The 12474-nt window shown below is 36.7% G+C and overlaps 1 protein-coding gene across 2 annotated transcripts in view; it reads left to right on the top strand.

The window, feature by feature from the left end:
- Positions 1–2251: 2251 nt before the first annotated feature.
- Alpk1 (alpha kinase 1) overlaps positions 2252–12474 on the top strand; it is a 125283-nt gene continuing 115060 nt past the window's right edge. For both annotated transcript variants that reach the window (XM_021729661.3, XM_040292989.2), the window contains exon 1: positions 2252–2443. The gene's annotated coding sequence lies outside the window, so the exon portion shown is untranslated. The remainder of the gene's footprint in view (positions 2444–12474) is intronic.

Here is a 12474-nt window from a genome sequence, read left to right as displayed (position 1 = left end):
TCCTTCATAGGTGCACATGTCAAGCATCTGCCATGGCCGAAGCCTGTGCTATTAAATTTTCACCTAAGGAACCACTGTCTTTGCAGATGTCCCCAAACTGAATATGGTGATCACAAATGAGATATTATATGTGTGTTTCTGCAATTCTGAGGATTCTACCAGGAAATCTTACCAAAGGCCAACTTGACTGTTCTCTAAGGATCTGGAAAATAAATGACTCATTAGGTCCCTCCTCTTCCATCCATACCCTTTTCTTCTTTTCCAAGTGTCCAACGCTCTCTTCTAGGCTCTCAACTGCCCAGTCCTTCTCCCTAAACACTCATTTTCTAACACTTACCTCACAAACAATTCTGCAAAACCAATTAGTCCCTCACATGTTTTTAAGTTGATATGCATTATTTATCATAACTTTAAATAGTTGTAGAAGACCTAAGTGTGGCCTTTAAGAAACAAAACTTTAACATATTCTAACTGTGCTCAACGAAAATGATATATCCCAGTGATTTGAAGCTCCCTATCATCCATTTAAAAACACATGTGCAAGTTCTTCAACAATAGGAAATTTTACATTATTCCTTTATCTCCTTAAAATTCTGTTTTCATTTCACTTTCTCCATAAAATTTTCTCCTAATATAAAATAGTTTATATGCCTCAAAGTTTGGATCGCATTTTTTTTCTTTTTGGTACTAGAGATTGAACTAAGGGGCACTTGACCACTGAGCCACATCCCCAGCCCTATTTTGTATTTTATTTAGAGACAAGGTCTCACTGAGTTGCTTAGCACCTCACTTTTGCTGAAGGTGGCTTTGAACTAGAGATCCTCCTGCCTCAGCTTCCTGAGCTGCTGGGATTACAGCCATGAGCCACCGTGCCCAGCTTGAATGCATTTTTAATATAATGAAAATATATGTACACTTTGAAATTATTTTTGCTTCTTTTGATATTAGACAATAAGTATTAAGTTTTTTTAAGATAAGTTATACAAATAATATTCAGAATAATTATTCATTCAAAAAGACAAAATTATATAGTTTGGTTAGTATTAAACAGAAAAAAGTTTTATTTAAAATGCATTTTTCAATGAGATGTATGGGGATTTCAAAAATTTGTTCATGGATGAATTTTATTTACAGTTAGAATAAAACAGTATTTCACAAAAATGAAACTTTGTTTAGAAATAGAGTTTTGTTATACAATGCTTTTTAGTTATGTGAACTTTTTCCATGAACATTTATTAAGAATTATGTAGTCCTCTCTCACAAACAGTTTTGTAAAGTGATCTACCTTCTAACTACTCAGTTCTTTCATTTAGTTTTTTTTTTGTTGTTGTTGTTGTTTTTTTTTTTTTTTTTTTTTTTTTTTTGAGGCAGAGCTGGAAACCATGCAACTTGCCTGAGGTTTTCTTACCTAGTTATTAAAGTCCTTCACTCTCTCAGATTCTGGGAAGTACACCAAAGGCTTTACCAAAATGTTTCAAATTACCATTAAAGAAATCTATTCCTCTTCCATTCACATAAACTTCTTCAACCCAGACGACTCAGAAAGGATTAAGAAAGTTTAAATATCATTGCCTTCAAAAACTTTTCCAATAAAATGTACTTTTTAAAATATTTTTTAAGTTGTTGTTGGACATGATACCTTTATTTATTTATTTTTATGTGGAGCTGAGGATCAAACCCTGGCTCGTGCATGTTAGATGAGGCTCTACCACTGAGCCCCAACCCCAGCCCCCAATAAAATGTATTTTGATAAATAATTTAAAATTTTCTCTTGTATTTTTGATTTGTTTTTTGTTTTTTGGTCAAAACTTGGACTTTAGATTGTTTCATGGAAGGACAGTGCCCACCATATCACCCAGTTAAGCCATCCTCACTATCAAACCAGTCAGCCTCACCAGATTTTCTATCAGAAAAATTCTAACTTCATTTTTGGTGTAAATAAACCAGGTAATGCATGTGTCTCTGTGACATCAAGCTCACTTCTGCAGTCTGATTCTGAGATGCAACACAGAAATACAGCCTTAATAAGATTTTGTTCTTTGATAATAAATTTAAACAATGTCACATTCAGTTTCTTACTGATCTTCTATTTTCTTGTAGCTCAAAGGACTCTCCATTCTGATTTAGTTCAAATAAGGAGCTTTTTGCTCTTTGATTAAGAGAAGGAACTTTCTGTAGTAATACAACTCCCAGCATACCTTTCAACAGAGTAATTCCTAAAGGGGTGTGTCTTATGACAAAACTGCCGAAAGTCCCCGGTGTTGAATTACACAACCACGTTCTGAGACAGTGACAGCATTTGTTTTCTTTCAGATTCCAACTTCCTGAAACCAAGGCTGTTTATGAGAAACAGTATATTTCAGAGACGTTGTACTGGAATTAATTCTTTCCAGAGTCAGATTTGCTGGATCTTAAAGTGTTTTTCCTCTTCTTCGAGATAAAAGTGAGTATCAGCCTTCAAATGAGTAATTGCAGTAGATGTGTTTATAAAGGATGGCATTATGTGTACGGAAGTACTTCCTCAAATTGTAAATTACTGTATACTTGCTGACCCTTTTCATTAACATATCTTGTTTACATTTAAATGACTTTGGTACTCTAAGAACATCTACACTTCTGAAAATTCCTCAGACAGTGGGTGAATGGAGGGATGGGATGGAGGAGGGGTGAGGAGAGGTGGGGAACAGCTACTTAGCTACAGTGATAAACTTCAGTATTGTGAAGAGGAGAAAATGAATAAGTTTTTTTTTTTAAAAAAAGGCTTAATAATAAGGTGCTTACCTCACAGAGCTTGTTAGACCTGCTAATGAACATCTGACCTTATTTGTCACTGAATCAAGATATTTGATTAAAGCTTTAAAGAATTGTTGAGATTACTTAGTTTAAAAACCAACCTTGGTACTTTTGCTTAACTACATAAGAAGTAACCTTAGAAACAACTCCTTTTTCGGTGGAATCAATAACTTTGCTAAGAAGCAGGTAGATAAAAGTCACTCTTGACACATGGGAAGAACTGAGGAATTCTGGATGTGGGCAAGCATTACGAAGTGAGAAAGTGAAAATCTAAATTCCTTCCTGTGTCTAGTTAGAAGAATCCTTTCATTGAAGAATTTTATCATTTGCCAGGCCTGGTGGCCCCTGTAATCAGGAGGCTGAGGCAGGAGGATCATGAATTCAAAGCCAGCCTCAGCAAGAGTGAGGCGCTAAGCAACTCAGTGAAACCCTGTTTCTAAATAAAATACAAAAAAAAAAGGGGGTAGGGATGTGACTCAGTGGTCAAGTGCCCCTGAGTTCAATCCAAGATACTCACCCCTCCAAAAAAAAATTTAGAATTTGAATGGAGGCCTCTAGCTTACTTTGAAAAGCCATAAATTAAAACCTTTAATACTATTTGAGATTTGCAGAAGGCTTATGGCAGAAGCAGGACCAGAAAACAGAAGAGTTTTATGATGCAACCTAATGGCATCTCTATTTCTAATATTTGCTTTTATCTCCCTCTCAGTTTTTGTTTTATTTTTTACTTAGTGTCTCTAACATTTTTACATATCGACTTTGGGTTGGGTGATATCTCATCTTTAAGAACATTTTAAATTTCTCTTATGTATTCACTATCACTGTCCAAGCATACACGTGGGCTCTAGCATCATCTCCCCAAACATGATGGAGAGAGCAAGGGTAACTGTGCCACAGATCCCAGAGGCCTCCAAGTCCAGGTGGTGTGCCACGGATTTCATGTCTGTAGGGTGTACATACTTTCTCTTGGGGGTGGAAGTCAGCAAGATTAACTCCTGGGGGACACTCCAGAAATGAACAAATGCCAAGTCAAGTCATTATGTCTGCTGAACCAACAATTAACTTATCTCGTCTCCTTCCCAACTCTGTCCACCTCCAGCCTGGAAAGGAGCAAAATACTTAAAAATTATTCTAAAAATAACTTCCTCCCCACTTTAAAGATCATTTGAATCTGAGATGGATCTTTTAAAGTTCTTCCCCCCATAAGACACCAAAATGTTACAGCATCCCTACCTGCACAAGAAGGAAGCCAATAATTAATTTACACTTTAAAAAAATGTATGTAAAATTATTTTTTTCAAAAGCTCATGTAAATCAAATGACAGATGTTATAAAATCTTATGTATGATAATACTGAGTGGTGAACACGGCTGATCTGTTAATCTGGAATGGTACTTCTCCCATAGGATCTAGTTTGGGGTTTCAAACCTGGAATTTTCCTTAAGAATACATGTGTGTATGTCAAGAGATTTCTGAATTCCATGACTCCTATCATTCTAAAGAATTTTACAGATCCCTTTCCCCTGAACACACACATATCCTACCTTTTCTGTCCCTTAATTTTTTCAATAGAATGATGTTTGGGGGCATAAGCTGTTCTTTGTAAAGAGTTTTTCTTCTTGAAATTTTAAGCACCTGGAGGCTGAATAACTTACAGGAACTTGAATTCACACTTCTGGTACAAACACAGTCCCTATGTTTGTTATTGTCATTGACACCTCTCTAATCCGGGGAGTCTTTGTTTCTTGATATTAACCGTCACATCTTGGATGTTGCTATTTGCTTTATTTATAGTGTGTTAAGGATAAACAAACTTAAAAACAAGACTATTAGCTGGTGCTATCATTCTATGTCTGAAAAACAGAAAGAGATGATTATAGCCTAAATAGCAGATAGATACAAATACAGTTTCTCTAAAGTATGACATACCTACTACTAACTATAGGTGACATTTTTTAACCATTAAAAATTTGAATTACACATTTAGTTTGATGTGAGCAAAAATTATAATTACTTCATAAAACTCTGATTTTATAGATATTATTGGAAGACACTAAATAAAAAGAAACTGAGCTGATTTACTATTGATTTAAGAAACAAATAATACTACAAGTAACATGCAGATACAGCAAAAACAGTGACACCCAAATGTAGCTATGTTGCCTTAATGCATTTGAGACGTGGATATTTTCTAAACCTGTGCAGTATCTCTGAATTTCACTCGTCTTGGGTTATATCAACCAGTTGATAATACCACCTGTCAAATTTCCTAGTTACAGATGTAGAATATATTTGATGAATAAAGAAGTACTACAAAGTGGCTGGGGTTGTAGCTCAGTGGTGCGCTTGTCTCTCACATGTGAGGCACTGGGTTCGATACTCAGCACAACATAAAAATGAAAGTATTGTGTCCATCTACATCTAAAAATTTTTTTAAAAAAGCAGTGCTACACATTTCATTTTGAATTATTATAAAACTGATGGAATGCAGAAGATGGCCAATATTTTATGAAATAGAATCACAAAAATGGTGAATTGTCCCAGAATGAGAGCTATGGCTCCCTTCTGTTGGTCTGATTAAGACACACAAAGAACTCTACATTGAGGGATGAGGAACTCCAACATCATCTGGGCCAAGTACCATTGATGTATCTTATGCCAAAGGTCATTTAGAAAATGGAAGCACCATTGATGTATCTTATGTCAAAGGTCATTGAAAAAATGGTCATGTCCAGTAATTCTATTTCTGAGAATCCATTCTTGGAAGGAAATGATTTTAAGTAGGGAAAAAATTCACACAGATATTCATCACAATGGTATTTATAATAACCAAGAAGTTTACGCATTCTAACAAAGGGGAAAGTTTAAACAAATTATAGTCTGCCTGTAAACTATGCTGGAATGAAGGATAGTAGTCTCAGCACAGGAAACATTGAGTAAAAAATTGGTTAAATATCAACTATTATAATTAAAACTTTTAAATACATACATAAAATGGCATAGATAAAAATTCAGAAAATTATGTGGTTGTTGTAGTGACAGCTAATTGTTTTTCTTCCTATCTCTACTTCTCTGAATATACTATGATTAAAAAAACTTTCATTGGATTTTTTAAAAATGCTTAATGCATTTCATCTTCTATGTAAGGTTATTGGGCATATATAATTTTTTTTAAAAAAAAGAAATTGTTCTTTTGAGTTATACATGACAGTAGAATGTATTTGGACATATTATACAGACATGGAGTACAACTTCCCATTTTGTGATTGTACATAATGTGGAGTTACACTGATCATGTATTCATATAGGAACATAGGAAAGTTATATCTGATTCATTCTACTGTCATTCCTATTCCCATCCTTTTCCCTTCCCTACATTCCCCTTTATCTAATCTAATGTACTTCTTTTCTCCCCTCCCCCATTATTGTGTGTTAGTATCCACATATTTGGCTTTTTGGAATTGGCTTATGTCACCTCGAATGATAGTCTCCAGTTCCATCCATTTACTGGTAAATTTCATTCTTCTTTATGACTTAATAATATTCTTTTGTGTATATATACCACATTTTCTTTATCCATTCATCTGTTGAAGGGCACTTAGGTTGGTTCCATAGCTTAACTATTGTGATTTTAGCTGCTAGAAACATTGATGTGGCCGAATCAGTATAGTATGCTGATTTTCAGTTCTTTAGGTTTATCCCAAGGAGTGGGATAACTGGGTCAAATGGTGGTTCTATTCTAAGTTTTCTGAGGAATCTCCATACTACTTTCCAATAATGGTTGTACCAATTTGCAGTCCTATCAGCAATGTATAAGTGTGCCTTTTCCCCACCACATCCTCACCAATATTTATTGTTACTTGTATTCTTGACAATTGCCACTCTGACAAGAGTGAAATGAAATCTCAGTGTAGTTTTAACTTGAATTTCTCTAATTGCTAGAGATGTTGAACATTTTTTAAATGCATTTGTTGATTGATTGTATTTCCTCTCTGTGAAGTGTCTGTTTAGTTCCTTAGCCCTTTTTTGATTGGGCTATTTGTTTTTGTTGTTGTTGTTGTTTATTTTTGGTGTTAAGATTTTTAAATTATTTATATATCCTGGAGATTAATACTCTGAGTTGTGGAGGGCAGATTTTCTTCCTTTCTGCAGGCTCTCGCTTTACATTCTTGATTGTTTCCTTTGCTGTGAAGAAGCTTTTGAGTTTGATACCATTACATTTATTGGTTCTTTATTTTCCTTCTTGCGCAGTAGGAATCTTGTTGAGGAATTCAGTTCCTAAGCCGACATGATGGATATTTGGTCCTATTTCTTCTTCTGTTAGGCACAGGGTCCCTGATCTAATGCCTAGGACCTTGATCCACTTAGAATAGTTTTGTTCAGGGTGAGAAATAGGGGTCTAATTTCAACTGGCTACATGAGATAACTGTATTGATGTGGGTTTATGTTTGTGTTTTCTATTTCTATTTCTATTCTATTGGTGCCAATACCATGCAGCTTTTGTTACTATAGCTCTGTAGTATAATTTAAGTTCTGGTATCTTGATGTTTCCTGCTTTACTTTTCTTGCTGAAGATTACTTTGGCTATTCTAAGCTTATTTTTCCAAATGAATTTTATGACTGCCTTTTCTATTTCTGTGAAGAACATCATCAGAATTTTATTACTCTTGAAAAAGCTAGTAAAATTCATTAAGTAAAACTATGGTGCTATTAGTACTAAAATATATATAATATATATTATGTTATTATATATATATAATATAAATATAAAAATCCAATGTAAGGAGATACACCAGGGATTTTCAAGATGGTGGAAAGAGAAGGTGGCTTTCCTGGCTACTCCATGGCATGAAATGAAGAAAGCAGATATGCAAGCTTCTGAGCAAGGTAGGTGGAAAAAAAAAAAAGAGTGTGTATGTGTCAGGCGGTACTTTACTGGAATTTAATACTGGACATTCAAAACAGATTGGGGACTCAGGAAATTGGATATAATAAAATAAGAAATCTCCTAAAGCACAATAAATAAAATGAAGAATCAATAAATGGAACAGATTCAAACTAAAAAGCTTCTTCTCAGCATAGGAAACCATCAATAATGTGAAGAGAGAGCCTACAGATTGGGAGAAAACCTTTAACATATGCACATCGGGTAAAACTCTAATTTCCAGGATGCAGAAAGAATTCAAAAAATTTAACACCCGCCAAAAAACCAAATAACCCAATCATTAAATGGGCTAAGGAAGTGGAACAGACACTTTTCAGAAGAAGATATACAATTGATCAACAAATATATGAAAAATGTTCAACATCTCTAGTATTTAGAGAAATGCAAATCAAAAAATACTCTTAAGATTTCATCTCCTTCCAGTCAGAATGGCAGTTATCAAGAACACAAGCAAAAATAAGTGTTGGTGAAGATTTTGGGAAAAAGGTACACTTGTACACTGGTGGTGGCACTGGAGATTGGTGCAAACACTCTGGAAAGTAGTTTGGAGATTCCTTAGAATACTTGGAATGGAACCACCAATTGATGCAGCTATCCCACTTCTCATCTATACCCAAAGGACTTAAAATCTGCATACTACAGTGACACAGCCATATCAATGTCTATACCAGCACAATTTGCAATAGCTAAATTGTGTAACCAACCTAAATGCCCTTCAATAGATGAGTGGATAAAAAAAAAACCAACTGTGGTATATATACACAATGGAATATTACTCAGCATTAAAGGAGAATAAAATCATGGTATTTGCAGGTCAATGGACAGATTGGAGAATATCATGCTAAGCCAACCCCCCGCCCCAAAAACAGTGTTTTCTGGTAAGTGGAGGCTGATTCATAATGGAGTGGTGGAGTGGGAAAAATGGAGAAATTTGGATTGAGCAAACTCCCCTTTGAGGGAGGGAGGAAGGAGCATGGGGGTAAGAAAGATGGCAGAATGGAGGAAGGAGCATGGGGGTAAGAACGATGGTGGAATGAGACCCACTTCATTATCCTCAATACATGTATGATTCACGAGTGGTGTATACATCGTGTACAACCAGAGAAATGAAAAGTTGTGCTCCATTTGTGTACAATGAATCAAAATACATTTGGCTGTCATGTATAACTAATTAGAACAAAAAATAATAATAAAATGGCTATATTAAAAAAAAAAAAAGAAAGAATAAAAGAAGTCCCACAGCTGCTGTTACAGATGGAGGCACCTGCCAGATTGGTCCCTCCATGAGCAAAGTGGAAGGATAGGAGAATTAAAGGAACCCGCATTTTTAGGAGTCCTGAGGTGTGTTTGGATATGGAGAATCTAGAGATCAAAAACACTGCCTGACTAAACTGAAAGGCATGTTGCATAAAATCCTTGTGCAGGAAAGAAGCCCAACTATCCCGACTGCATGCAGAGGACATTAGAAGGAAGCATTTTGCAGCTACAGTGAGGGGCTGGCAGCTGAGGGAGCTGAGTCCTGCAAATCCCAAGATTGCCCCAAAATATAGGCCTGGCAAACCCACATTGCACAGCATAGAACATGCCTAATCATCAGGATGTAATCAAAGATGGAGAGAGGTTTACACAGGGGAACCTGGTTTTGGAAACCCACCCAGATCTCCCCTCCCCCTCCAGTCCAGCGCTTGCAGGACTGGCTGGGAGTGACACAGCTGGCTGGGAATTTGAAAGGGGGTGGGAGAAACTTTTTTTAGAGACTGAACCTAAGATAGGGTGGACTCCACCATCACATGAGTGGAACCTGGTGTGCAGTTTTCCAGCGTGGACGGGCAGTTGCTGGGCCCTGGAGTTGTGCTGATTTAATCTCTAGATGAATTGGCATTCAGCAAAGAGCCTGGAGCCCACCTAGGCCTAAACCCCACCTCCAGGAGTTTCACCCAAGGGATTAGCTCTCCCACTCTAGCATACTCTAGTCAACCCCACCTAACTGCTGAGAAGGGAAGCTGAGACTCTTTTGAACTCCAATAGGAACAATTCTTTAACTTTCATCCAGACTTTTCCCCCTTTTTTCTTTTTCTTTTTAATTGTAAAAAGGCTGACCTTCCTTTTTTATTTTCTTTCTCAGCCCACTTCATACATTCCGAATCTGCTTTCCACCACTTTTCTTTCTTATTCTTTCTTTTTTTTTTTCCCCACCACTTTTCTCTCTTTCTGGATAATTACCTCATAAAACCATTGGGCTAAATTCCACCCAGATGCTCAGGCTGAACACATGGGGATCACCCTGGATCTCTCATTTCTTAACTAAATAATACCTAATGGATTTTGAAGTCACATTGATTCAATTCTCTAGATATCTTTTGACTCTACTCATACATGTCAGTCCTCAGCCTCTGATCTCAGCCCCTAGTCTGGGTTAGGGCTGTGTTCAGCAGTTTATATCACATCATATTATTCAGATGCTTCTCATTTCTTCTGCACTTATTTTAATAGGCGTCACCATCTGCCAGCTGCATTTTCTCCAGCCATACCATTTACCTCTCTCCAATACCCCAGAAGAACTTGAACACCAGGGTGCTTGTTCTCAAACATGTCACACTCTTTATCACCAAATGCTTGGAAGACCATTTCTTTCTTATGTGACCTACTTTTTTTTTTTTAAGACCCAGCTGATGAATTATTTGGGGAAAACTTCATTTACATTACTGCTCTCTACCGGAGTGGATGGCCACTTCATCCTCTTGGGTTGGCGTTTCTTGGGAACGATAGCTTTCCTTTACCCCAGAATATAATGAAGTGATTTGTGATAATTTCTTCTTTGTCCTTGTACACACTTAATTCTCTTTGAGGACCAGGTTATAACTTTTATCTCAGAATCCCTAATTCATGAAACATTGTAGATGGCCAATATGGATTTCTTAAATACAATTTCATCAATCTCTATTGTTCTGCCCAGTTTATTTTTTTTTTAAATGAGACTTAGCTGAAGCTCTGTAGCTCACAAAGGAAGACATTTCCCCTAAGGATTAAGTAAAAACAGAAACTCATAAATTCATCAACCCAGCACTTAAAGAGCTGCATGGAGGTTTAGCAGGGAAAGGTAACTTGCACAAATTCATAGAGCTGATGTGACAGAGTCAGGGTTAGAATCCAGGTCACTAACTATGCCATGAGTAGAAAGAACCTGGTAGCAAGAAGTTGGGATCCAGTAGGAAGTGAATAGTCACAGAGCAGAGAGAATTCATTAGCAGGCAGCATCTATCTAAGGTAACAAGTCAAGGAAGTGCCTGCCTCTCCAATGATACTCCATCTGTTCACCTGTGCTGAATAATAACAGCTAATATTGCAATCTCCCCTTATCCATAGGAGATACATTAAAATAGCTTCAGTGGATACCTGAAATTGTAACTAATACCAAACTCTGTGTATTGTACCTATGACAAAGCTTAATTTACAAGTTAGGCACAGTAAGAGCTAACAATAGCTGACAATAAATAAAACAATTATAAAAATATACTTTTTTGTGAGTGGTACTGGGGATTGAGTCCAGGGCTTTGTGCATGCTAGGCATATGCTCTACCACTGAGCTACACCCCCAGGCCTTTTTGTTTTAATTGGAGTCAAGTTCTCATTAAGTTGTTCAGGATGGCTTTGAACTTGCAATCCTCCTGCCTCAGCCTCCAGAGTAGCTGGAAGTACAGGTGTGCATCATGATGCCCAGCTTACAATATACTTTTATAAAAGTTATGTAAATATGATCTCTCTCTCAAAATATCTTACTTTATTGTATTCACTCTTCTTCTAATGATGATATGAGATTGTATAATGCCTGTGTGGTGAGATGAAGTGAGATGAATGATATAGGCATTGAGGTACAGTGTTGAGCTACTACATAAGGGTTATTTGATGTCCTGATGGTTGATCTGATAACCTAGATGTCTACTAAGTGACTGGCAAGTGGGTAGTATATAAAGCATGGATATTCTGGACAAAGGGATGATTCAATATCCTAGGCAGGACAGAATAGGATAGATGAGATTTTATTATACTACTCAAACCTCATGCAATTTGAATCTCTGAACTTTCCATTTAATATTTTTGAACCACAGTTGACTTTAGAAGTTAGAACTGTGGATAAGAGGGACTACTGTAATAGTAAACAGCATTTATTATTCATTAATAAATATTAGTTGAGCATGTCCTATGGGGTCAGCCTTTCTGCTACAAGTCGTACATGCTTCATCTTGCTTAATGCTCACTACTGTTCTATGAGTCAGGGACTATTATTAGCATTTACTCAATAAAGGAAAGTGATTATTATTTCTCCCTCCTTGCTCTGCTAGGCTGTTGGTATGCTCCACTTCCTCCATCTCTAATACTAGCCACTTATCAGATCTATGCGATTGCCTGTTGGCATCTCCTTTGAGATGACCTGTTAGCCAGACCAGAATTTCCCTGTAGATTGTCTGCCCTGCAAAGTGCCTTACTGACTTGAGCAGCTAGCTCCAGACCTCATTCTGGCCTTATCTACTCTCCTCCATCCTGCCATCAATCACACCTTGCTGCACTATACCTAGATATGAGGGATCGTTTCCTGACTTTGATAAAGGCTAGTACTCACTGATTATAGTTTACTGTGGGAGTCAGTCATTTGTGTTAGGGAAGGTGGGAGACATGCAGAGTACAGAGATGTCCAGTTCTAAAACAAGATTGAAAGAAAAACAGAAGTTAGTACA

This window comes from Ictidomys tridecemlineatus, chromosome 9 (genome assembly GCF_052094955.1).
Source record: "Ictidomys tridecemlineatus isolate mIctTri1 chromosome 9, mIctTri1.hap1, whole genome shotgun sequence".
Lineage (NCBI taxonomy): Eukaryota > Metazoa > Chordata > Mammalia > Rodentia > Sciuridae > Ictidomys > Ictidomys tridecemlineatus.
Note: the sequence above shows the minus strand (reverse complement) of the source record. Positions and strands in the feature narration are given on the sequence as shown.